The following is a 24,523-nucleotide window of genomic DNA, read 5'->3' as shown; positions in this document are numbered from 1 at the left end:
GGAGGGCAGAATCCCGGTTCTGAGGCACCAGAGTGTCTGAAGGAAGGACTGGATGTCTTGGGGGTGGCTAAAAGGTCAGAGATCCCTCAAGCATACAGGGAGGGTATCTTAGCCCCATTGCTGCTGTTCATCGGGTGTGTGTGTGTATTTGTGTGTGTGTATGTGTGTGAGACCAGCGCTGGCCTGTAGAAAGCAGCCCCTGGATCTGCCAGCAGCTGCCCGAAGCCTTGTTTACAAAGCTGGTGAAGGAGGTAAGGCCACAGCCTACCGCGTCCTGCATATAGGAGTCTGCGTGTCTCATGTGCCTCCCCTCCCATTGCCTGCTGTTCTCAGCCTTCCCAGGCCTGGGCAGAGCGACCCAGGACAGTCTCCGAAGGTGACATGGCTATTTCTGGGTCTGGATTTCTGCCAGCTGCAGTGAGAATGAGTGAGAGAGGGCACCGGGGGAGGTGCTGCTGAGAGAGGGGCCCCGGACCCTAGCCACAGTGATCCCTTTGGTCTGAGCTCTGCCTGGATGCACTTCCCACCCTGGGCTTCCCAACAGGATGGCCCCAGCCCTCCTCTGGCGCCCTCTCCGTGATAAGGGTGAGTAGTGTCCACTTGGAAAAGTACTAGAAGGAATCAAGACATGGCAGGGAGTGAGAATAGCTTGTCTGGGTAAAATAGCTGTTCATGAGAGCTCTTACCCTACATCCCATCCTCAGGGACCCTGCACTGTTCCAACCAGTCCTTTGGGAAGACCAAAAGCGGCTGAGCCATGCATGTCCTTAAAGGAGATGCCTCAACAGGGAGCAAGCCCAAAGGATTGTGGGAGAGTCATGGACATGTGAGTCAAAGCACTTCATAGTTCAGTCCCAGCTTCCCCTACCCACTGTTCCCATTATGCAGATGGGAACACTGAGGCTCAGAGTTTCTATCCCTTGCTGAGTTCCCTGGCATGGCAATGGGATTCAAGCCCTTAGTCGTCAGGCCATGGGGAGGAATGGAGATGCTTGGCAGACAGAAGCTGTGAGGTCAGGAGGAGGCCCCAGCAGAGCCCAGTGCCGGTTCTGTCCTGTTCAATTTTAAACCGAAGTGCAAACAAGCCGCAGTGCCCGGCGCTCCTGCCCAAATCAAATCGGTGCTATGATTTCTCTGCGGGCGGCGGGCGGCTTTCCGGAGAGGAAGGGGGAGGCTGGCATGGGGTGTGAGAGCCAGCAGGGACGAGGCCATTTGTCTGGGGCAGCCGGCTTGGCTGGCTGGGATCTTCCACCCAAATTAAATTTTAACCTAGCTCATAAATCTTCCTCCAAGTCCCCCCCACCCCTGCCAGTCCACAGTGGCTGCTGCGTGGCTGCACTGGGATCAGGGACTGTGGAGTGGGACAGTAACCTAGAGACAGGCTCTGAGACTCACAGGTCACTGACTACAGGGGACAGCCAAGGACTTGGCCTGGTGTCCAGAGTGGGAACCCAGTGACAGGGAGGAGCTGAGGTCCAGTGGGGCCTCTTCCCAGCAACAGAGGCCTCCTAATGTGTGCGTATAGACGACATATGGAGACCAAGGTCAGCCGTAGGTGTCAATCCTCAGGTGCCACCCACTCCTTGCTCTTCGAGACAGAGTCTCACACTGGCTAGGGACTCACAAATTATGCTACACTGACCAGTAAGCCAAGGAAATCCTCTGTCTCCACCTCCATAGCACAATGTGTGGCCACAACCTGTTTGATTTTGTTTTTCTTAAGTTCTAGGATCAAACTCAGGTCTCAATGCGTGAGTGACAAGCACTAAGCCCAAGGTGTCCTAACTTCTCAGTTTCCTCAGCAGTGCACATAGCTGGGGTGCAGAGAGAGTGAGGAGAAGCCCTGGGGGCCATGGGAGCCAGAGTAACTTTGGGCCCCCTTCCTTTCCTGTGGATGACGAGGGACCTTGTGACCCCTCTGCTGGAGAAGAGCAGTGAAGGCCCCTCTGCGTGCTAGGATTGGGGTGTGGGCAACTCTGTCTCAGCTCTGTGTACCCCAGGACTCAGCAATGCAAACCCCCAGAGCCTGGATCCCATTCATGGGAGCAAGAGTGAAGCTATGGGGGTGTACCAGGCCTTCTGTCAGTCACACGTATCAATACGCGCAGCTCCGAGGTCCTTGTACACTGTGTGACCTCATGGTTACAGTTAGTGCGGAGAAAGGGACAGCTCCTGTGCTGTGGGCTACTGCCACCTTGCTCGCCCACCGCGTCCGCCCTTCAGCTTTCTGCTCTCCAGTGACAGCCTGCTGTCCTCAGGATGAAGTCTAGACTGCTTCCCCACTGACACACTCCCACACTGGGCTGCCACCAAGCTCAGACTTTATCTTCAGCCCTGGGGCCTTTGCATATGCTGCTGTTGTTGCGTTTGGGATGTTCTGTCCTCTCCCACACCGCCTCCTGCTCTTGCCCCAATGATACAGTGTGTTCAACCACATTTAGGGAAGGAGGAAGGTTATCACAGCCAGATCAATGCTCTTTTTCATTGTCCCAGCACCCGTGACTCCTGTGTGTGCACTAAGGACTGTGGCAAGAGGGAGGCACCAGCCCTGTCTAGCGCTCAGGTTCTTTTTTTAGTTGGTACAAACCAGAGATGCCCATGCAGGGAGGTGACCCTTCCCCTGGCACCAATCACCTGTCACCCCCGCCCCTGCTCCAGCAGAGCTGCTCACAGACCCTCAGGACTCTGAGCACTTCCCTCAGCTATCTTTCTGCCTACCTTCCCCTCACGCCATCCCCACACAGGCAGCCCGGGCTGCCATGGTGATCTATACCTCAAATGTGGGTTTGTTGTTCTCTCAGCGTGCTATTAACATCCCCACCGGTAAACGATGTAGCCATATTTCATCTGCACCCTAACATGGACCACAAAAGGCATTAAAATAAATAATGGTGCAGCTAAGCAAGGCCTGGGATTTGCTGTCTGGCAGAGGCCCACCTGTATCCCATGTGCCCCATAGCTGCCCCCCTCCCACGTGCACTGTTGCTCCCCTGGAGTCATCACTATGGCTTCTGCTCTGCCACCCCCTACTCCACACCCTCGTGCTCCTCAGGACTTGTGGTCACAGCACAGACCCTGGCCTGTGTCTTGTCCTTAACTATAAAGATGATGCTCCCTGGGGGTTGTACCTCCCGTCATTGCCCCACCATCCTCTCATCGCCCTTCCATTCCCCCGCCACCAGGCCCCACCTCCACTCCCATCTAGATCTCTAGGCTGGGACCCAAGTCCCAGATGTGCCTATTGTCCTTTGGGCCTCTGGGGTCATGAAGTGGACTCCTTTGCTCTTGCTAGCATTGCCTGCCCCGGCCACCGCTCAGAGCATGCCAGTGACTCCTGTGTCTGTCATCTGCTCTTCTTCCATGGGCTCAGTTACCCGTACAGCTAGATCTGACATCTACCCTAGGAGGAGCTTGACTGGGACCTAACCTGGTCCCACTCTTGGACACCAGGACAGGACTGTGGGGTACAGACATCTAATTGTCAGTGAGTAGCTGGACACCCAGCCCTGGACTCCCTGCTCTGTACCCTGGTGGTCTTCAGCCCCCTGTTTCTGGAGATGGGAGAGGAAGAGAGAGGACTGGCTGGGATTGGGTTAAGAGGGATGGGAGGTCTGAGAGGACCAGGGCCAGCAGCATGTGCCCTCATTGTCCCCTCTCCCACATCACCTCTGTCCTTTCCTCACTCCATGGCCCTGGGGACTCTGTTCCTCAGAAAGTGCTTGGCACAAATAAAGTTGAGCTGCCTGGGGACCAAGTGGCTCAGGTGAGTGGATAAAGTCACTGTCTCCCCCTGGGAGGGACCAGGTGGTTACCTGGGGAGCTGTAACCAGGAGATGGAGGGATGTGTGCGTCACTTCACAAGGCTCAGCTGTCAGGTGGGTTGATGTGGGGGTGGAGAGACAGACAGTCTCAGGACAGAGGGACCTCAGGCACAGCCGTCCTGGGAGCTTTGGGTTCCCTGGGAGTGGCTACTTCAGCTTCCCTTGCTGGGCTTTCAACCATAGGCATCACAAGCCTCTGTGACTCGTCAATCCTGGCCGTGAGAACTCTGTTCCACCTGCCTCATTATGTTTTTTTTTTGTTGTTGTTGTTGTTTTTGTTTTTGTTTTGTTTTTTTTCTCGTGAGGTTGTGTGACCAAAGACAAGTCACTAATCTGGATCTGAGCTGCCTTGTTGGTGAAACGGGGACAATGGGACAGGAGCAATGGCTCATGGACCTGAGTTTGATCTCCAGATCCCATGTAACAAACAAAAAAATGTAACAACAAAAACCAAACCAACACAATACCAAGACCCTAGAGAGGCAGATGGGTGAAGCCCTGGGACGCACTGGCCAGGAGTCTAGAAAACCAGTGAGTTCCAGGTCAGCCAGAGAGCCTGTGTCAAAAAGAAAAGGTAGGGGCTGTGGAGATGGCTCAGCAGTTAAGAGCACTGGCTGCTCTAACAGAGGACCTGGGTTCAATTCCCAGCACCCACATGGCAGCTCACAACTGTCTGCAACTCCAGTTCTAGGTGATCTGACACCTTCTCACGGACATACATGCAGACAAAGCAAAATATAGAAATAAGTAAAAAGAAGAAGTGGCTGGCTCTTGAGGGATGACATACGTGATTGGCAGGCTTCAGGCAGGGCAGTGAGCTCCAGCCCCAGAGCCTACATGTTTCTCCAGACTTGCCTCAATACCACAGCCTGCCGTGCGCCCTAGCCATGGGTTTCCCATTCTGGACCGGAGAAGTCACCACCCTCTAAGATGAGACAGGCTTCAACACAGGCATGCAGGGCTCCTAGGGCTCCCCCTGGACATCTCTCCAGTTCCAGCTGGCCAATGCTGGGATAGGTGAGTCCGGGGCATCCTGAGTGCCTGCTCAGTCCTGGCACAAGGTAGGGAGGACGAGGTGGTCACGAGGATATCCTGCTGCTGAGACAGGAAGAGTCCCAGGGGTCTGTGCCTACTACAGGGGGACAAATGAAGGTGCAGGCAATCAAGACCTAGCCCCGCCCTGTGTGACCTTGGCAGGGTGAGTACTTGACCTCTCTGAGCCTGTTCTGCTCCTCTATAAAACAGACTTGAACCAGGTGCTGTCTTTTTTAGTTTTTTTGTTTGTTTGAGACAGGGTTCCTTTGTGTAGCCCTGGCTGTCCTGGAACTTGCCCTGTAGACCAGACTGGCCTGGAACCCAAAGATCTGCCTGCCTGTGGCTCCTGAGTGCAGGGATTAAAGTGTGTGCCCGGGATGGTGGGCACCTGGCATCTTTTTTAGTTTTTTGAAACAAGGTCTCATGTAGCCTAGACTGGTCTTAACCTTGCTGTGGATGATCCTAAATTTCTGCCCTTCCAGCCTCCCGTCCCAGGTACTGAAACTGTGGTTCCAGAGTCAGTGTGAGGTAAACACTCAACAGGCTGAGCTGCACCCCCAGGCCCCAGGAGTGTATAAACAACTTAGTATCTTCCTGGGCTACAAAAGGGAGAGAGGAGGGCATGCTGGGGCCCAACAGTCCTGCAGCCTAACCCTCCTGGGGACTGAGGCTCCTTCCCAGCTGGACCCCCCTACACACACACACACACACACACATACACACACACACACACACTCAAGGTTTCATGTCCCTGACAGGTGAAGTCCAGAGCCCAGGACAGGGGCTGAGAAAGTGCAAATCAAATCCAAGCTAGCATGCTGGCGGGTGGGACCTGAGTCCTCTCGATCCCTTGGAAATGATCTGCACAGTGTTTTTCCTGTCGGGAGCCTAATCGGCAGCAGTTATTTATTGTTGCGTTTCCTAGTGGGTAGGAAAGCCACAAATAAGTAAATCTGGGCAGCAGGGTACAATTATTGAGCCCAGCGCTTTATTTCCCAGCTCGTCTCCAGCCTGGCCCATGGCGGATCGATGGTAATTTATGACGAGGCCCCTGGGGGAGTGAAGGTGGCAGAATGAACCACCTTGCCGCTCATCGCCCAGCCTGGACAGCTGTGCCTGCTCACAGGTGGCTCACAGGTGGCTAGAGCATCGGGGACCGGGCAGAGAACATTGCTAGAGGAGGGGTGGCCAGCAGCCCAAGCACCGGGAAGCCCAGGCCTTCAAGCAGATCCCTACCTGTGGCGGCAGCATCACCGGACTGAAATACGGACGGAGGGGCACCAATGAGTCCCCAGCAAATGGTTTGGGTTCATCTTGGGTAGGGTTGGCAGAAGCTGAGACAAAGATTAGCAGCTGAGTTCTTGGAGAAAGCCCACAAAGGAAAGAAGGTAGGGAAAGGACCAGGGACAGTGTGCCAGGCCAGGGACTCAGCACCTCTGGACAGCACCTCTTAGTGAGTTGGAGGGGAGGTGGAACAAGGAATAGCCTACTGTGCAGAGGCACTCGTGAGATGCTGCCAATCACATTTCACAGTTTAGATGCTGATTTTATCGTGGTCCACATTCTGCCAGGTTCTTGCCACTATAATTTCATTCTTCACTCTGGGGACATTAGGATGCTAAGCTAGGACTTGGGGTGGGTGACATGTTGGAGTTGGGGCAAAGCCTCCAGGGGCGGCCGACCATGGGTGGGCCTGGGGTTGGGGGTCAGACTGCAGGATGTTCAGCTACCTGCTACAGGGACATGGCCTCCCCAGCACACGCTCCTCGGCTGGCACTGGTGGCTTGAAATGTGAAGTCTGCTGGACCTGCTCTGTAAACCCTCTGTGGCCCTGGACTAGGGCTTCCATCGTAGATAGCAAACTGGTATCCAGAGATATCAATATGCTCGCCTCAAGGAGCCCAGCAAGTGAAGCCTTTGGAGGCTGCTCTCCTTCCCACAGCATCGCCCCGCAGGGGCAGCTGAGGCCTGGAGGACCCAGTGATTTGGGGCTGACCATCCATTGAAGCCTCTCTCAGGGACCTCAAAAGAAAAAAAGTTCTGAAGACTGGAACCACCTAGGTTCCCTTTGGACATGCTCAGATTAGTTTAGGGATAGTGGGGGTCACTGTACCACCTGACACCAGCTCTACGTGGGGGTCCAGAGGCCCCATTTTCTGACCAGTGTTTATCAGAACCTGATTTGCAAACAGGCACGGCAGCCTGCCCATTAACAAGGAACCCTCCTAGAGCTCCCCCCCCCCAAACAGTCATACCGAGTCGGGCCAACAGCATGCTCCAGAGTATTAAAAAAGCCTACTGTCCTGGCTGGTGCATCCTTGGCCTACATTAGGGGCTGGGTGGCCTTCTGGGTTGACCCAGTGGAGTCTTGGGCCAGCATCCCAGAGATGGCTATGGAAGGAGTCTCATGGAGGCCTCATTTTACTCGTGAATACCTTCTCTTGGCTTGCCTTTTCCTTCTGCCTGGCTCTTAAAACAACAACAACAGAAAAAGAAAAAAAAAAAAAAACACACTGGGTAAAATCAGTATTCCAGTCAGGGCAGGGGGGGGGGTGGGGAAATGCAAACAGAATGTCAAGCTAGCAAAGGAGCTGGGTCTGGTGGGTGCTGGAGTGGGCAGAGGTGCTAACCCTGCCACAAAAGCCACAGGCTCTGGGCTTCCTAGATGCTAAGGGGAAGTGGAGGCCAGAGTGACTGGAGGGCCTGCCTGGCTTAGAATCCAGGACAAGGGGAGGAGAAAGGGGACAGCTGAAGACAGAGCCTGTGTCTGGCCAGAATGAGTGGCTTCCTGTGCCCGAGTCCAGCTCACTGACCCCATGTTCCCTTTCAGACAGCCCTCCCTGTGAGTGTGCAGGCGCCTTTCTCGTACTGGGCATGAGCTAGGGATGTGGAGGCAGGGACAAGCTGATCTTGCCACTGCTTACCACCAGCGTGGGGACCACCTTGCTGTACCCAGACCTTATTCAGCCTCTCCCAGAGCATGTTTTGAAGGATATTCCAGCCCTGGGGAGCTAACAGGTGTTACAAAGGCAAGGTCAGATCGCAGCCACTAACAAGGCAACTTCAGTTGCTGCCTCTGCTGCGGCTTTTAATTGCTACTGTGCCTGTGAATCTGCAGGCAGGCGCTGGGCTTGCAGCCTCTGCTGAGGATAGACCCTTTGCAACTGGCCACTAGGAAAGGCTGGTATTTCCTCTGCTCTTGGAGTTCAGTCTTTTTCCAGGCCTGAGATACAGGGCAGGTCTTGTCCTCTTCATCAGACTGACCAGCCCCCTTATCCCTTATCTCCGTGGACTCCCGTACTGCATAGTGGCCACACATCTTGTGAAGCCAGGAAGCGAATGGCATCCTTGTTGAGTCTGACCAGAGGGGAAATCTGGAGCTCACCTTTTCCGAGCACATGCTCCCTTTGACGCTATCTGTTCAGTAACTAGGAACTGGGGCAAGGCATATGCGCCTCTCATCCCCATGTCTGATACAGTCAGCCCCTGGCAGAGTCCAGGCTGAGAGAAACTGAGGTCCAGAGGTCCAGGGGAGCCCGAGTGAACACAGTAAAGGAGGCCAGAAATAATGAAGGACGAGAGAAGGCTGCCAGAAAGGGACAGTTACCAGCTGGACCCCAACGTCAGGTTTCTGGAGTGTTTGGTGTGTGCCCGCCTGGCTGTGTACCAGTGGAGACCTGTGGACAACCTCAGGCACTACCCTGCAGGTTCACGTGTTTTTTTGAGACAGTGAATTCCACTAAGTAGGCCCGGTTGGCTCGCCACCTCCCTGGCACTGGAGTTACGAGCAGTCATACCACACCTGGCTTTCTGTGTGGGTTCTGGTCCTCTGCTTGTATGGCAAACACTTCTTTTCAAACTGAGCTAAAGCCCCCCCCCTTCTGTGTTAGGGATGGAATCTAGGACTTGATATACTAGGGCAAGCACTCTACCCGGATCTACATTCTGCCCTGGAACCTTTTAGAATCCCTCTGCCAGAGGCTGGTTGGGCAGAGCCCTTCTATATCCTCCCGAAGTCCAGCATTCAGGGTCAGCAGCGAGATCGTTTGTAGGGCAGAAAGTAACTTGAGGACACCAAGCCCAGAGACCAGAGGCTTCTCCCTGCTGGACCTGCCTACCAGAGGTCGATTCACCACCAAAACAGCCCTCTTGGCCAACCCTGGGGTTCACAGTAGGTCTGAGCCCAAAGTTCGTCCAAGATCACAGGTGGTCAGGGGCCCCTCGTGGCTTGTAACCAAGTGTCTGACTGGGCTGCATGTTGGGAGGGAAGATGGCTTGCAGCCACCAGGCCCTGCTGCTCCAGGATCTGTGGTACCAGGGGCCTCATTAGGCTACAGCTGCAAAGAGGTTTGTTATTAACAAAAGCGTGTGAGGCTCCTTTCCCTCCTTCCCTCTCTCCTAAAGGCAGGCTCCCAAATGAAAAGGGAACGCATAATGCAAGGTGCGGTAAGGAAGCCTGGAGGGAAGGCACTGCCTGGCTGCAAAGAGGAAGACGCATTTACCCTCTGGGGAGGCTGGCGCTGCCGCTGCAGCATTTATAAAACACTCTCTCTTTCCCCTTCTTCCCAGTTCAGCGGGTCTCTTAGGCTGTGCCTTAAGTCCTTTTGAAGTGTTACAACCACTTTCTCCTCTTTCAATTAACAACAAGAAAAGGAAGCTAATGGCTTCCTGAGCCTGGCTGTAAATATTAACAGAGTCTGGCCGCCTGGCCTGAGCAACTGCCTGCCCGCCCCCTCTCAGCCTTCCCAGCCCACAGAGACAGCTTACAGGAAGGAAGGGCAGGTCTCCTGGCACAGGAGCCTCTGGGATGTGTGTGGGGACGTTGAGGGGGCTGGAGAGTACTTGTCCCTGGGAGAGGGCACTGCAGGCAGGAGTCTGGAGGCCACACCTGGGTAATTTGGATGACCACAGGTTCATGGCCTGGAGTCCCTGGCGTCCCCAGCTTGTAGCTTTGAATGAAGCTACTGACATATCTGTGGGGGACTGGCTATTTAGCTATTGGAGTGTTCCGATGCTTGCTTGCTTGCTTGCTTGCTTGCTTTCAACTTACTGATTTTGGAGAAAGGATCTCATGTAGCCTAGGACGGCATCAAACTCACTAAGGCTGGACCTTGAACTTCGGATCCTCCTACCTCTGTCTCCTGAGGGCCAGGAGCAGCTAGAGTAGAGGCTAGCAGACCCTAGGATCCTTGCTGCATCCCTAGCACGGGAGAGGACACCTGGGATCCCTCTCACCCCATCGGCTTTCCCCCTGGAGGACGTCCATTTGGGACTACCTACCATGTACCCATGAGCCATAGAGACGCAGGGCAGTAAACTACTGCTTCAGAGTTCATTGAGAGCTGGGAGATGCCCAGCCAGTAACGTGCTTGCCACACAAGCCTGAGGACCTAGGCTTAGGCCTTAGCACCCACAAATAAAACCAGGTACAGCAGTGTGCCCTCTTAATCCCAGGGTTGGGGAGATGGAGACTTGCCTAGTGGGCCAGGTTCTAGAGACTAATGAGAAACCTTGTCTCAAACCCCATCCCCAAAACTAAGGTGGACAACTTCTGAGGAATGGCACGTACACACATTTATGTCTGTACACACACATACACACATTTGTGTCTACACACACACACATTTATGTCTGCACACACATACACACATTTATGTCTGCACACACAAATACACTCATATACCTGCACACACACATGCACATATTTATGTCTGCGCACACACACATTTACCCCCACACAAATAAATGAAAAGAGCTCCAGTGTGTGCGGCCAGGCACGGTGGTACCCACCAGTAATCCCAGCCCTGGGGAGGCAGAGGCAAGAGGATGAGTGTAAGTCTACATCGTGAGACACCACATCTAAAAACAAAAGGCCACCAAAAATGTACAGAGCCTGGGCTTTGGGAAATGTGAGGATGCTTAGAGATGGGGCAGGGCAGGCAGGGAGCAGGGAGTCTAAGGGGCCAGTTGAGGGCACCACAGTGGGGCAGACAGGGTCAAGGAGCCACTCATGTTGCTGGCAGAAGTAGGCCAGTTTCCTGAAACAGAGGTTCTGACCTTAGCTGCTGGCACCAGGCTCATCACCACAGCTCCCCTTGCCTGTCGAGGCCCTCCTGGGTATGGGGTCAAGGTGCAGCAAAGCCTCCTGAGTCAAGCCTGGCCAGCAGGACAGCCTCCTAACTGGGCACTGGTAGACGGGGGACCGGCAGCTTCCCCATGGACCAGGGACTGCCACTCCAGCCCCATCCGTTAGTCCTCGTGTCACTGCCTCTCCCAAGAGCAATGGAGCAGACCAGGCCAGGGCCTCCATGACAGCCATCTGTCCATCCAGATGGGTGCCAGCCACCCTTGGACTGCCCTGCTTGGTGGCCACTCACAGCTCTGCAGCCCAGGAGCTCCACTGCCCTTGCTCAGAGGTTTCAAAGTCACAGACCAACTTTGGGCAACCAGGGCCTCTTGGGCCCCTCTCTGCTCTTGTGTCCCCACTGCCTGGGTGATGCCAGTCTCCTGACAGCCGCTCTCATCACTTCACCTGCTTGGCTACATTGGGAGCTCAGAATCCTAGAAATCCTAGAAAGGGCCCTTTTCTCCCTAGCCCTGGTACCTGCAGAAGCAGAGCCATCCAAGAGATGACATAGCCCTTGCAGGGCAGGTGGCATCTGTTCACGTCTGGTGTGGCCTCCCAGCACCAGCATCAGGGAATAGGAATAAAGTCACAGGCCACCTGTGACCACAGCTGCCCACACATGAAGGGAGAGGCATCTGTGGTAGAGGTCCTGCACTTATCTCCAGAGTAGCGCTGTCCCACAGGGCATCCAAAGAATGACACCTAAGGTGCCTGTCGCCTGGCCTACACACACGTGCACACATATGTACACACAGCCGTGCACACATGTACGACTGGGATTCCACTCCTGGCCTCCCAGTTCTGGTTGTATCTGACTGCCAAGAGCTGAGGCTCTGGGGAACCACCTAGGAAACTGGGCCTCTAAGGTGCTCTCAGGAGCACCCAGCTGCTCTCCGGCAAGGAAAATAGCTGGCACCCACTGAGTACCAGGCATGTCTTCTGGGAGCAGAACCTGGAGGCTTCCTGTTGTCAACCCCTTCCCTGTGACCCTGCTGCTTACTGTCCCCAGCCTAGTCCCCTCATTCCTAGAATCTCCAGTTCTCCACACAAGAATGATTTGTCTGCATTGCTAGTTGGGTCATGTTATTCCCTGCCTGGACACTTCCGCCAGGCTCCCTGTCACTCTTGGTATGAAGACCAGTACCTTCAGCACAGCTCTCAAGGGTGTCCCAGGACCAGGTCCCCATCCTTGCCCTCCATTGCGCAGAGCTTTGCTCTCGGCTTGCGGACGGTGCAGGTCCTCCCACTCTCCCATGCCGTTCCCTCTGCCTCGGTTACTCTTCCTACCCAGGTCTCAACTGTGCTGACCTTGTTCTGCGAGCAGTTTAGCTCCTTTCCTGGCTTGTGACTCTAACTGCAGCCCTCCACCCTTGTCACTCTGCCCTGTTACTCTGGTGGCTCCAGCAGCTAAGGGGAGTGACCACCCTCAGTGATGAAAGAGAAAGAAGCAGGCCCGTGTCTGGCCATCCTCGGAGGCAGTAAGCAGCCTCGGAACAAAGTCTGTTTGATCACAACCTCTTTATCTAGGAAAGTAGGATCCAGATGTTGCCTGCAGCCTGTAGTCCGAACGGAAGCAAATCCCGCTTTCCCAGCTCACTCCATCTCCAGCCTGCTGGCTGTGAGGGGAACTCTGCCCTCTGAGTTACAGGGCAACGTGTTTTCATTTCAAATGTGACTGGCTAAATGGCTAGCCACAGAGCCCACCTGGGTTTGCACAGCAAACATCCGCTATCTGATTAACACCATGTACATGAAACTCCATCCCTACGAGCCAGAGGTTGAAGCAAAACAGGTGAGCTAATTGCTATACAGGAATTAATATCAGCAAGCGTAGATCTGGAAGGCAGCGTGAACAGTAAAGCTAAAGGCCCATCAAATTCGGCAGCAAGCCCTGAAGGACAGAAGTGGGCTGCCCTGCCACCAAGTTCTCAGGTGACTCTCAGGGGAGCCTGAAGGATGCCATAATTATAAGACAGCGTTATCTTCCCCAGGAGGCCCACTCATCCCACCCCAGAATTCATCCCTTTCCCCCTGGGCTGGACCTAGTGTGTCTCACATTGTAGTATCTGCTAGCTACTGGCTTCCCTGCAAGGCTGAGACCCAATAGAACTAGGCTCCTGTGGTCCCCAGTGTACTGTACGGTGCCTAGAACATGACTGAGTGAGTTTGCTAGGTGAGACGGATGCATGGTTGAATGGATCATAGGGATAGATGGTTGTCTTTCTCTTGCCAATACTCTCACTAGAGTTGTTGTTGATAACAAAGAGCTGACAGATGGAAGGTTTTCCTTGGTAGACTTTAAAAAAATGGTTTACTGGTAGAGCGATTAGACCAGCGTGTGGATACAAAGAAGGTCCAGGAAAGAGGGGCTCAGCTGAGCTGCCCTGTAGGGCTAAGGAGGACCCCCATTTCTGGCCTCTTAGAGCCCAACAGATTCCTCGGTTGACCCACACGAAAGCATAGACAGTAACTGCAGGGGCATGGCGTCTTACAGTCTAGCAGGGCTCTGGGGCAGGTGCTTGCTTTAGGTGCATTACTTATTTCTCCCAGGCCACATGCATTTGGTGCAGTGGCAGCAGGTGGCTTCTCCCCCCCCCCCCCCCCCCCCGCATAGTTAAGCACCCGCAGGTGGGAGGAGTCACAACACTAGCCAGGGCTCACACTGCCAGGCTGGCCTGGAAAGCCAGTACATGTGTAAGATACCTAAGAGACCCCTCCAGAAAGGAGACTCTAGCCAAACCTGTCCACACACTAGAGGTCCCCTTGAGGCTCAGGGAAAGCAGCAGGCCCAGGAGAGCCTTCCTCAGAAGCTTGGTTTTTCCAGCAAGAAAGAAGAATGAAGAGAATGTTGGTTGCATTTATTAAATACCTACAGTGTGTATGGCACTAAGCTAGGCACTAGAGTCTCCAGCTTCATGGTCTCATTTTATCCTGTTACGTCACTGCCATTATAACTCTGGGACCACATATCCAGAGGGATGATGTGAGGATTCTCACAGGAAGGAGAGACAGTGGGGAAAAGGCGCACATGTCACATGTGTGCACTGTTACAAATGTGTATGTGTGCACATTCCTGTCGATCTCTGTGTATTCTCATGTCTGTGTGTGAATGTGTGTTCATGTAATGCATGCATGCCTGAGGAAATGTGTTATATGCATTCCTGGGTGCAAAGGTGTGAACATCTTGATCATGTGTTTGTCTATATATTGCATTGTTCATTTCTGCATATATGCATAAATTTAAATGTGCATAGGGGTGCATATATGTTTGTATATGTGTACACTTCTGTTTTCCATGTTTTCCTGTGTTGGGATTTTTGCACATGAGCCTAGTTTTATGTACGTGACATATTTGCTCATGTGATTGCACAGATGTCAATGTATGAATTAGTTTCATTGGGGGCAGTGGAACTATGGGAGGTCGGGATTGCAATGGCAAGCCAGGCTGAGTAGGGGCCTTAGGAGTGGTGAGCCAGCACTGACTAGCTCCTGAGAGCTGGAGGAGCCTGAATCAAGCAACAGCCACTGGGATGAATCTGCCTTCCTCCTGGGCCTGTGATTTCAAAAGCAGAACTCTGGTTTGTGTCTGTCATGGACAGGCAGTTGGGGTTCCAGGCTCCAAGGACACAGCTCCCATCCTGTGTGTGTGTGTGTGTGTGTGTGTGTGTGTGTGTGTGGTGGTCTAGCTGCCTGCTCCCACCCCTAGCAGTATAAAACAATTTCCTTGGCCTGTCCAGGAAGGCAGATGACCTCACTGGACTCTTTCCATCTCTCGCTTTCATAGAGAAATTACAGTTTATAATTGGATGAAATCACGCGGGTGGTAATAGCAATAATGGCTTAGGCTGCAGCTACCACTGCCCCTCTGCAGGAACAGGCTTATCTTCCCTCCTGTCCAACCTCATTCTGCACCTGCCTGGGACTGTGCCCACCTGCCGCTTGGCATCTGCAGCCCTGCCTGGCCCTGGCTCCTCTTAGCTGCTGTCTGGCTTCCTGGGAAGCGTCCCTGAGAGCTCCTCTTACCCCATCCATCAGTCCTTCATGCACTGACCACATACTTCACTCTTCCTGGTCTCTGTGGGCTGCAGCCATGGACAGCCACCTCTGCTCAGCACATGGCCGTATTGAATATGCACCCCAGGTGTGCAGGCTGCAGGCACTAAGCAGGCCTTGAACCACCCACCTTTGGTCCTCCAAAGGAAGACACCTAGATGCAGCTGAGCCTAACCAGAGCCTGTGCTGTCATTAAAGCTCCTTTCCAAGGAGGGGGGCGCCTGTGGAGGAGGGGGTACAGTTACCAGAGTTGGGCCCTCTTGGCTGGCTGCTAATGTATTCCTTGGGGCAACAGGGTGTGGAAGGCTGGCCCCACAGGAGGAGACAGCTGAAGTTGGAGCAGGGAGGTCGTGGACCCCAGGTGAGCCAGAGAGGCTGAGTTGTTTTGGAGGCCAGGGCCAGGATAGCCCAGATGGAGCCTTAAAATGACACTTAGTTAAGCTTGTGCTGGGAAGTGGAGGCTGCTCTAGGCTGGGGTGTGGCTCTGCAAGGCCAGGAGCTCCCAAACTTTTAAATTATTCACTTATTTATTTATTTCCTCTGTGTGTGGTCAGAGAACAACTGTGAGGATCAGTTCTCTCCTTCCACCATGTGGGCTCCCAGGGATTGAACTCGGGTCTTCAGGCTCGGTGCTAGATGTCTTTACCCACTAAGTCATCTTGCCAAGCCTCCAAACTTCATTTTTCTCCACCTAGTCCTTGCAGGCAGTTACAAGGAAGGGTTCTGCATATTCCCTGGATTTAAAACGTGATCAGTGGTGGGAACAATGACCTCAGACCCTGACCAGGCGTGCAGCACAGTAGTATTTGTGCAAGGAAGGGGATCTAGGGATGTGGCTCAGCTGTAGAGCACTTGCACAGAAACGCTATCTCGGAAAGAGAAAAAGAAAAAGAAACAAACAAGCCCAGCTACTGGAAAGTGGTGAGAACAGCGGGCGGTGGCCATGGCTGCCTGTAGCACTTGTCCCTGGGGCTCTTCATTTCCTTGGTTTGATTGCTTGTGTTGCCTTTGGCAGGTGAAGAAGCGGGGAGTAGGAGAGAAAGGCCCCATTCTGGACAGCTGCACCCAGTGGCTGAAGCAGGAATCACCCACCCTTCTGCCTCACGCACTCCAGAAGCTTCTCTACAAGCAGGAGCAGCCAAGCAGACCAGCCCCCTCTCAAAGTGGCTTCCCAAAGCGGGGCACACAGGCCTGACAGCTCAGCAGTGCGAGGTGAGGTGACTGCAGCCTGTGGTGAATCTGAACTCCTCAGAGGGGTAATAGACCCCCCCACACAGATGCAGCCTGAGTGGCTCTCTCTCAGCTCTGTCACGCAAGAGCGCTCTCTGCACTGAGCCATTCTGCCAAGTGACTTAAAGGGATTTAAAAAGAAAGGAAAAAAAAAGAACCTTGGTAAAGAAAAAAGGGGTAACAGCCCCACAGAGGCATTTCAGGAGAGGTGTGGCCTGAGGACAGAGCACCAAAGTTACAAAGAGCTGCGGTGGAAGTGGTGGCCCGTGAGAGGCCACACTCCCCGGGGACCGGCACTGGGCTGTGGGGCATGCCCTGCTCAGGAGTCCCCGGGGGTGCACACAGAACACATACCTCTCACTCCAGAGAGCCAAGCCTGCAGGGCCTGTGCCTGGGGTGCCAAAGATGCCACTTGGGGCCTGCAGCCACAACTGAAGCCTAACCACAAGCAAGACTTCAAGACCTTCTTATTCTTTGCGTGCCTCATTGTTCCTGCTGCCCTGGAGGTGCCGTCTGTGGTTGAGTGGTTCTGGGTTTGTTGGTGACATGGGACAAGGCATGTGAGCGTGGCCCGAACTGTGAAGCAGTGACCCCATCGGGACCCAGTGGCTCCAGGGAACAGCAGCAGAGGAGGTAAGAGCCTGTGGCAGGGGGACCAGCAGGACTTCCTGGTGGCCCAGATGGTGACAAGAGTCTTTTCCCACCAGGAGGGAGCACAGTGCATGGGAGGGACAACTGAGTCCTGCCCTCTGCAGGTCCCCAACAGGAAGGTAGGGATCCATCTGCTGGGCTCTGCCAGGTGCACAGGAGACCACCTGGGAATGAGTCACAGCGGTGTCTTCCTTCTGGGCCTCTCCCTGCCAGGCTTGCTGGCCACCTGCTCTGTACAAAGGGGACGGCCATGAGGCTTAGTGATAGGATAGGCAAGAGCTTAGGGGACCAAGGCCATCATCAGCTTTGATACCTGCTGTCTTGAACTAGCAAGAATCCCAAGATCCCTTCCTTCCAGGCCTGCCCCACTGTGCTCAGAGAGATGGCGGTAGGGCTGACCAGGATCCACTCCCCCAGCGTCATCTCACTGGCCTCCAGTGATCCCTTTTGTTGGTTAGAGGGCAGAGACAAGTCCAGAGAGGTCAAGTGAATGCCCCACAGCTACATAGCAGGTGACTGGCTGGACCAGCTCCTCCTGGACTCCCAGGGATGCGGAGGGGAGGGGCAGTACCTCTGCACACAGTAATCCCAGCAACCTCAGAACCCCTCAGCGCCCTGGGCAGGGCAGGGAAGCCCCAATTCATTACCAAGATGGAAAATGACACTTTCCCACACTCTGCCCCAAGAGAGGGGCTGATTTATGACTGCGCCAGGGCCTGGGACATCCGTCAGAGCCGTGCGCTGCACGCGCCGTCTGCGGGGGCATTAATAGCCGTGTTATTAGCCACTGGCGTGAAGGATGCCCTGTGGATGGGCTATTTGCTGTTATTTATTATAAAGGCGCGACAACCTAGCAGCTGGGCCGCAAGCACACAGCTGGGCCCCGCCTGCATATGGTTCTCCTCTCTGCATCTTCAGCTTCCCCTCAGCCCCTAGGAGGAGCTAGGGGATAATTCCTGGGGCCAGGCCAAGCCAGAGGGGAACAACAGCCACCTCCTGCGGCAATCCTGTCAAAGCGAAGCGCTGATGGAAAAATCTGCTCAGCTGGCTTTGTGCAGCCTTGCCTTCCCCAGAGGTGGAGAAACAGAAAGGGACACACTGGGCTTTGGGGGCAGAGGTGCCCTGGATGGGCTGAGGGTGGTATAAACAAGGGCAGGTCCTCTCCTGGAGTGTGCTCTCCTGTGTACACATGGGCTATAACCGGCTGGAAAGAAACAAGGCCAGCTATTCTTTTTCTTTTTTTGGGGGGGGGGGGGATTTTTCGAGACAGGATTTCTCCGTGGCTTTTGGTTCCTGTCCTGGAACTAGCTCTTCTAGACCAGGCTGGCCTCAAACTCACAGAGATCCTCCTGCCTCTGCCTCCCGAGTGCTGGGATTAAAGGCGTGCGCCACCACCACCCGGCCAAGGCCAGCTATTCTTAAGAGACCCCGTGGACTCTTAAGAAGAGCCCAGAGCTGGGGCACATCCCATCACCTGCTCTTACAAACCTATGGGGAAGAGTTTGAGAGTTCAGACCTCGGAAGAAAGATTACTAGAAGGCTGTTCCTGGGCCTGTCCCTGCACATCTATAAGGAGCAGGTGGATGGGCTCCGCGTCCTCTTCCTCCCACTCCCAGGGTGCTGTCGGCTTTCTACTCCTCATGCACTCATGGCATGGGCACTTACGGAGATGTGCCTGCCGCTGGACAGTGCCAAGTTGGCCACCAAGTTGGGGCACAGCCAGGCCTTCTTGGGCCTGCTTCTCCAGAGCAGCTGAATTTGAGGAGCTCTGAGGCCCGGGTGGGTGGCCAGCTCTTCATAGTTGAGACAGGACTTTTTGTCTCTTGGGACTGCCATAACGAGAACACCAGGTCACCATGGCCTCTGATGCTGATGGGAAGGTTCCACCTCCTCTTTTTCCCAGCTGCCTAGTTCTAGGCTACAGATTCTAGAGCCTGCCTCGTTTATTCAAGATGTGGGTAGGGAGATGGCTCCACCAGTAAAGTGCCTGCTGCATAAGGTACAAGGACCTGGGCATTAGATCCCAGTGTCCACATAAAAGACAGGCATGGTGGTGCATGTGTGTAACCCTAGCGCGGGAGGTGGGGCCAGAGACAGGTGGCTCTCTGGAGATCCCTGAGCAGCCAGCCTAGCCAGTCAGTGAGCTCTGATTTCTGTGAGATCCGTCTCAAAAGATAAGGTGGAGAGTAATAAATAACATCCCATGGCAGCCTCTGGCCATCACATACATACAGATACAAAAGATGTTTACAGAGCCTCTCTGGGCCAGGCTCATTGTGGGGGGACAGGATAGACCACACCTGAGAAGCAGAAGTTTAGGTTCAGTGGGAAGAGCCAGAACGTAATGAATGCCCAGGAAACCGGAGGTCACAATTAGAAACCCTCATTCCGAGCAAGGTCGATTGATCCCCTGCTCCTGAGAGGCCGCAGCCTCCACGTCTGCCTGGGATTCCTCCTGGTCAGCACTTTCTCCACACTTCCTCCTCTCTTCCCCTCGAGTGGCCCAGGCTCCTACAGGTAGCCACTGAGCTCAGCCACAAAGATCCCAGACCCAGCCCTGGTCTTGAGGTCTGTCACTTGCCCTGCTGGCACGGCCCCTTCTTGTCATTCTCCCTCCCACTGGCATTAAATCTGCTTCTTTTTTCCCCTCCCCAAAGGAATTAAGTCTTAGTGGAGGCAGCTTTACTCCAAAGGGACCTGGGCGGCAGTATCAGGTGGAGGACCATCATTAAGAGATGCTGCGAGAGAAAGAAACAAAATTACATGTGTCTCCTTTCGTCTCCCTCCCCCTTCCTGGCCTGCATAGTTTAATATCGAACACCGCTATCAATATAATTAACCTCCTAAGACACGATTTGAAAGCCTTGTTTTTTAAAGCGATTCGCTCTCTCTGAAGCCAGGGAGGACATCCTTGATGCCCAGTCCCACCCAGGGCCCACGTGCTTAGGTGAACTCGCAGTTCATTCCTGGCGGATTTGCATACCTGTCTGCAATTACTGCCAGTGATAACGGCTGATACATAATGCATGCGGCATGAAATTAGAAAAATAATTAACTTTAGATTTGAAAAGAATCCCCGCCCCCGGCTCTCCGGGCATTACAGATGCTGAGTGCAACCACTGGACAAGGACTGGGAACTGAGCTGTTTGGGATGATGGGTGAGACTGGCTGGCACTCCAGCGCAGCTAAGACGAGGGTCAGGGCATGCAGGAAGTGCCCCCATGGCATCTGCTGGACAAGCTTCAAGTTCCTGGGCCTCATCTATAACTCACATCTGGACCAGTGAAGTAATGTGGCTAATGTGGTGACCCATCTCTCTTTGTGACCAAGCGTGCTCAGCTAAGCCGAAAGTAGCCTGTTCCATCCTCACAAGGACCCACGGGAGCAGACTTGGTCCGGTTTCTCAGATGAAGCCCTGAGACCTGAAGCTACCCCTCTAGACAGGCCACAGCTGAGAGAAGGCAAGTCTTCTAAGGAGAGGAGCTTGCCTGGGAGGCCTCCATTCTGAGGCCTCCTCCCTCAGGCTTGTTTGCAGCTAAGCTAGCTGCCAACTACTGGATGAGACACCAAGGGACTGCTTATTAATTTTTGACAGAGATAGAGACACCCCCAGCAAGGTAGTAGGTGCCAATCACCGCACCCTGTGGGCGGGGCCCTCTCAGCCTTCTCCCTGGTGGAGCTGAATGCTGCTTCTAGCTTAATCTGCCTCATTATCAGGCTCAGCCTCGGAAGGACCTGGAGGCCCCAGAAGATTTAGGAAAAGTCACAGTGAATTCCAGGAGGGGAGAAGATACCACCAGCGGCTCCACTTTGATGGTGGAGGAGGAGAAACTGGAAGATTTGGGGTTCACAAGGGCAGTCTTCATTATTCAGCTTCAGGAAACCTATATCCACATGAGTACATGCATTTGCCCTCTCCACAGGCGTGCTATGATCACAGGTCACCCCTTTCTAATAGCCGTGTCTGGGACCTCATCCCCACTCCCAACAATGGGGGTGGGGAGAAGCACAAGGCTTGGGTCAGTAGCATTGTGGCATATGACATTATGTTCCCTTGCTGGCTTTGGGAAGTGCCTGCCATGACCTCTTTAAATAGAAAATGGGATCACTAAGTTCCATGGCAGCCACAAGGCCTGAGACAGTGTCCCCAGAAAAACCGGGCTGTGGCCACAGGGCCTTTGGCATCAGGAGTACACCTGCCTCTCCCCAGGTCTGTGGGAGCAATAGGAGGAAAGGGGGATTGAGGCTGTTACAGACAGACATTGAGCCCAGCTTCCAAGAAGAGAAGCGCACTTGGGGACATGGAGCAGTATGGAGTGACTTCTCCCCCAGGTCCAGCCAGGCCTGCTTCCCAGAAGAGTGGGATCCTCAGCAGCACATAACAAAGGAAACAGACCCAGGGAGGCTCTCCCAGGGCATGGGTTAGTTCCAGCACAAGTCTTCCTCTTTGGGAATAAGAGCATCCCTCCCTGATACTCAGCATCAGGATGTTCCTCACCCCTTCAGGGAGCTGTCTTCATCGACAAACAAAAAGAGGAGCTGGGCTAGGAGGCAAGGGTGGTCCGGCCATTCCTCCGTATTTTCCCAGCCATGTTTTCTCAGTGCCCCCTCTTCATATGTCCCCTCAAAGGTCATAAAATAACTGCCATCCTCTGTAGCATGTCCATGCTAGGCCCTGGATCTGTGGCTGCCCCTGCACCTGGTCTCAGTCAGTATCCCTCACAGGACTTGGGGACACATCCGTGCAGGCACTGGACGGCCACAAAGTACAGCTAGGAATTGAATTTCCCCAGCTGGTAGTGGTTTACAGACGCTGCTCAGCTGCCTCTGCCAGGAAGCGTGGAAGCAGAGCTGGACTCTGGAGGATGGATCAGGGTCAGAGAAAGCTTCCAGAAGGAGGCAGTAGAGCTGATGAGGCCTGCGGGCAGACTGCATGCTGGTCTGTGAGGCTGAAGGCAAGCCCACACTGGGACCAGAGTGGCAGGCGCATGTACAAAGGACCTAGGGAAGCGGGACCGTGCCTGCAGCCTGCCAGATTGCTAAGGGCCCTGAGGTTTTGAAAGCTGAGCACAGCCCCACCCTTTCTCCCTCTCTATGGTTGCTCTTTGTCCCTGGCTGGAAGGGGGTGCAAGCACAGGAGACACAGTGAGCACAGGGCATGAAGAAGCACAGAAGGGGGGCTGAAGAAATGGCTCAGTGGTTAAGAACACTGACTGTTCTTCCAGACAGACCCTGGTTCAATTCCTAGCACCCACATGGCAGTTCACAACTGTCTGTAACTCCAGTTCCAAGGGACCCGACACCTATGGCAAAACACCAACACACATTAAAAAAAAAAAAAAAAAAAAAAAACCAGCAGCAGCAGCACAGAGGGGCAGTTAACACAGGGGCTATCCCTGTGTATAGAAGGAAGTGGAGACACACTGCTCTTAGGAAGGGTGTTCTGCACGTGGGATTCTCTGCACACATAATCTCATCTTATCACTTTAAATTCTCACGTAAGGGCAACTGTCAGCCACATACATAGACAAGGAAGCTGAAGCCCAGAGAGGACTTACAGCCTACTTAAATCACACTGTCTGGAAGCGGTATAGGCAGGACTCGAACCCACTGCACTCTCTTCTGACCATTGGCAGAAACCAGCAACTGCTCCAGCCCCCCCCAGCCCCTCTCAGCCCCCCAGCTAAGGGAGGTCACCAGCCTGAACCGTCTCTCTGCACCCTTCTAGTGAAGCGTCCGTATCCTGCTGTCCATCACAGAACTGGCAGGTTGTAACTCGTGGCACACCGTCTGTGTAATCCCCACAATGACAGCCAGCGATCCCGTAAAAGTTGGGCAATTTACCAGGTTTAATTTGATGACCACATAAACTATCAGAAACAACAAGGGAATGAAAAGGCCACCAGGCGTCTGAATAGTTTAAGTCTCCTCTAGAGAGGCTGCCGTCTCCCTCCCAGGTAGGTCTGTCCTGTTCCTGAAGCTCCTGGGGCTGAGACTGGAGTCGGCCTTGGGGAAGCAGGGTGACCAGGGACGCTTGGGAAAGATGGATGGGCAGCAGATAGGGGTGGAAAGGCCTTGGGTCCCTGCCTCACGCTGCTGCTCCGTTATCCATCAAACATCTCTGAGAGGTGCAATTTAGACTCCATTATGATGCCGAGTCTCGGGAGGCTGGGGACTGTGGCCATGAGCTAACAGGAGGAGAACAGATGTCCACGCCAGAGACTGTGGTGGCAGCCTTGGCTTTGGCCTTAACAAGTCTGGCCCTGCTCAGGGCACTGGCCCAGAACGGCAAGGGCAGAGGCTGCCTGTGTCCCTCAAGACAGAACTCATCAGCTGGCCAGGAGCAGGTATGTCTTCTGGCTAAACGTGGGCTCTGGCAGAGGTGCTGGGCCACCTCCCCGGGACAAAGTGAGGCCACCTAGGAGCAAGCTGAAGCCCTGTCCCACTCCTCATCCCTGTTCACACAGTGACTTGTGGTGGGACCTTCAGGCTCCTTTAAGATGACACAGGTGTGCAGCTATAGGTCTAGGTGTCTGTGACCTTGGAGTGGCTGGACCCCTTACCTCTCTGTATTTCAAGTTGTGAAGTAGAAGAGACTATATGTGACCGCCAGGCACGGGAGCACACTGAGGATGTGCTGTGCAGGCTGCCTGTGAATACAGATGGGTCTGGCTCTGTTGGGTGTGCATGCTGTCTTTAGCTTTGGATCCCAAGGTGATGATTGGCAAGAGGATTTGGCCAGGTCTGGAGCATCTTGGGATGTCATACCACACACAGAGCAACAGGAGTCTGGTGAGGACAAGAGAGCCCTCAGCCCCAGCCCATAGTGATGCCCAGGCTGGCTGGGCCTCGGTCTCAGTGGAGCGTGGGAGCCATGTAGTGAAATTCTAGGCCTGGGAGCACATCTGGATTCCACAGCCTCCTGCCAGCAGAGCTGTGCCTTCAGAAGGGTCCAGTACCAATTTCTTTGTAGAAATGCTGGATAAGGGCCTGTTGTGTACCAACTACTAGGCTAGACCCTAATGGGTAGGGTACTCCAAAAGCCCTAAAATAAAGCACATGCTTATTGGTGATGAGTCGGTAAACACTAAGCAGAGAAAAGACATACTCTGGGTTCCTTGATGAGGTGACCTGTGGGAAATGTGGGCAGCATGTGTCTCTGAGGATCCATTCTGGGAGGAGGGAAGTATGTCTTGGGGCAGCAGGGTGGGTCCAGCTGCTTCAGAGGGAGAGGGACACGATGCAGAATGTCATAGGGCCTGCTACTGGCTTGCACAGCCACTGCAGAGGTGGAGGGCTCAGTGTGCAAGGAAGCCCAAAACCTGAGGAGCTGTGGAAACAGGGCAAGTGGGCCAGGCAGGGTGGGTGGGTGAGCAGGAAGACGGGTGGACTGGACAGTGATGCATGAGTGTATGGACAGGGCAGAGGCCACCGGGGGACCTAGGAAAGGCTGGAGTGTTTCCGCGTGTCCTGAAGGGTGAGGAGGAGCTCCCTGGATAGAGAGAGGCTGCCAGGAGCAGAGAGGGACACGTAAGGGGAGGGTGTGGTATGTGTGTGAGAAATGGAGCCATCTGGTTCCTGGAGCATCCTGGCGAGGTCCCCACTG

The 24,523-nt window shown here is 54.2% G+C and overlaps 3 protein-coding genes across 5 annotated transcripts in view; 2 read left to right on the top strand and 1 right to left on the bottom strand.

Annotated features, from left to right (window-relative positions):
• Dnajc4 (DnaJ heat shock protein family (Hsp40) member C4) overlaps positions 1 to 24,523 on the top strand; it is a 127,108-nt gene that overhangs the window by 2,083 nt on the left and 100,502 nt on the right. The gene's annotated exons all lie outside the window — the stretch shown is intronic.
• The window catches only part of Macrod1 (mono-ADP ribosylhydrolase 1), a 142,313-nt gene that overhangs the window by 76,859 nt on the left and 40,931 nt on the right, over positions 1 to 24,523 (bottom strand). The gene's annotated exons all lie outside the window — the stretch shown is intronic.
• Positions 1 to 24,523, top strand: part of Flrt1 (fibronectin leucine rich transmembrane protein 1) — a 73,634-nt gene that overhangs the window by 42,973 nt on the left and 6,138 nt on the right. Inside the window, exon 2 of the mRNA XM_050136874.1 lies at positions 16,052 to 16,899. The gene's annotated coding sequence lies outside the window, so the exon portion shown is untranslated. The remainder of the gene's footprint in view (positions 1 to 16,051; positions 16,900 to 24,523) is intronic.

The sequence above is a fragment of the Alexandromys fortis genome, unplaced genomic scaffold (genome assembly GCF_014885135.2).
Source record: "Alexandromys fortis isolate MF-2015 unplaced genomic scaffold, M_Fortis_MF-2015_v1.1 scaffold_3, whole genome shotgun sequence".
Classification (NCBI taxonomy): Eukaryota; Metazoa; Chordata; class Mammalia; order Rodentia; family Cricetidae; genus Alexandromys; species Alexandromys fortis.
The sequence above is the reverse complement of the archived record's forward strand: the minus strand, read 5'-3'. Positions and strand labels throughout refer to the sequence as shown.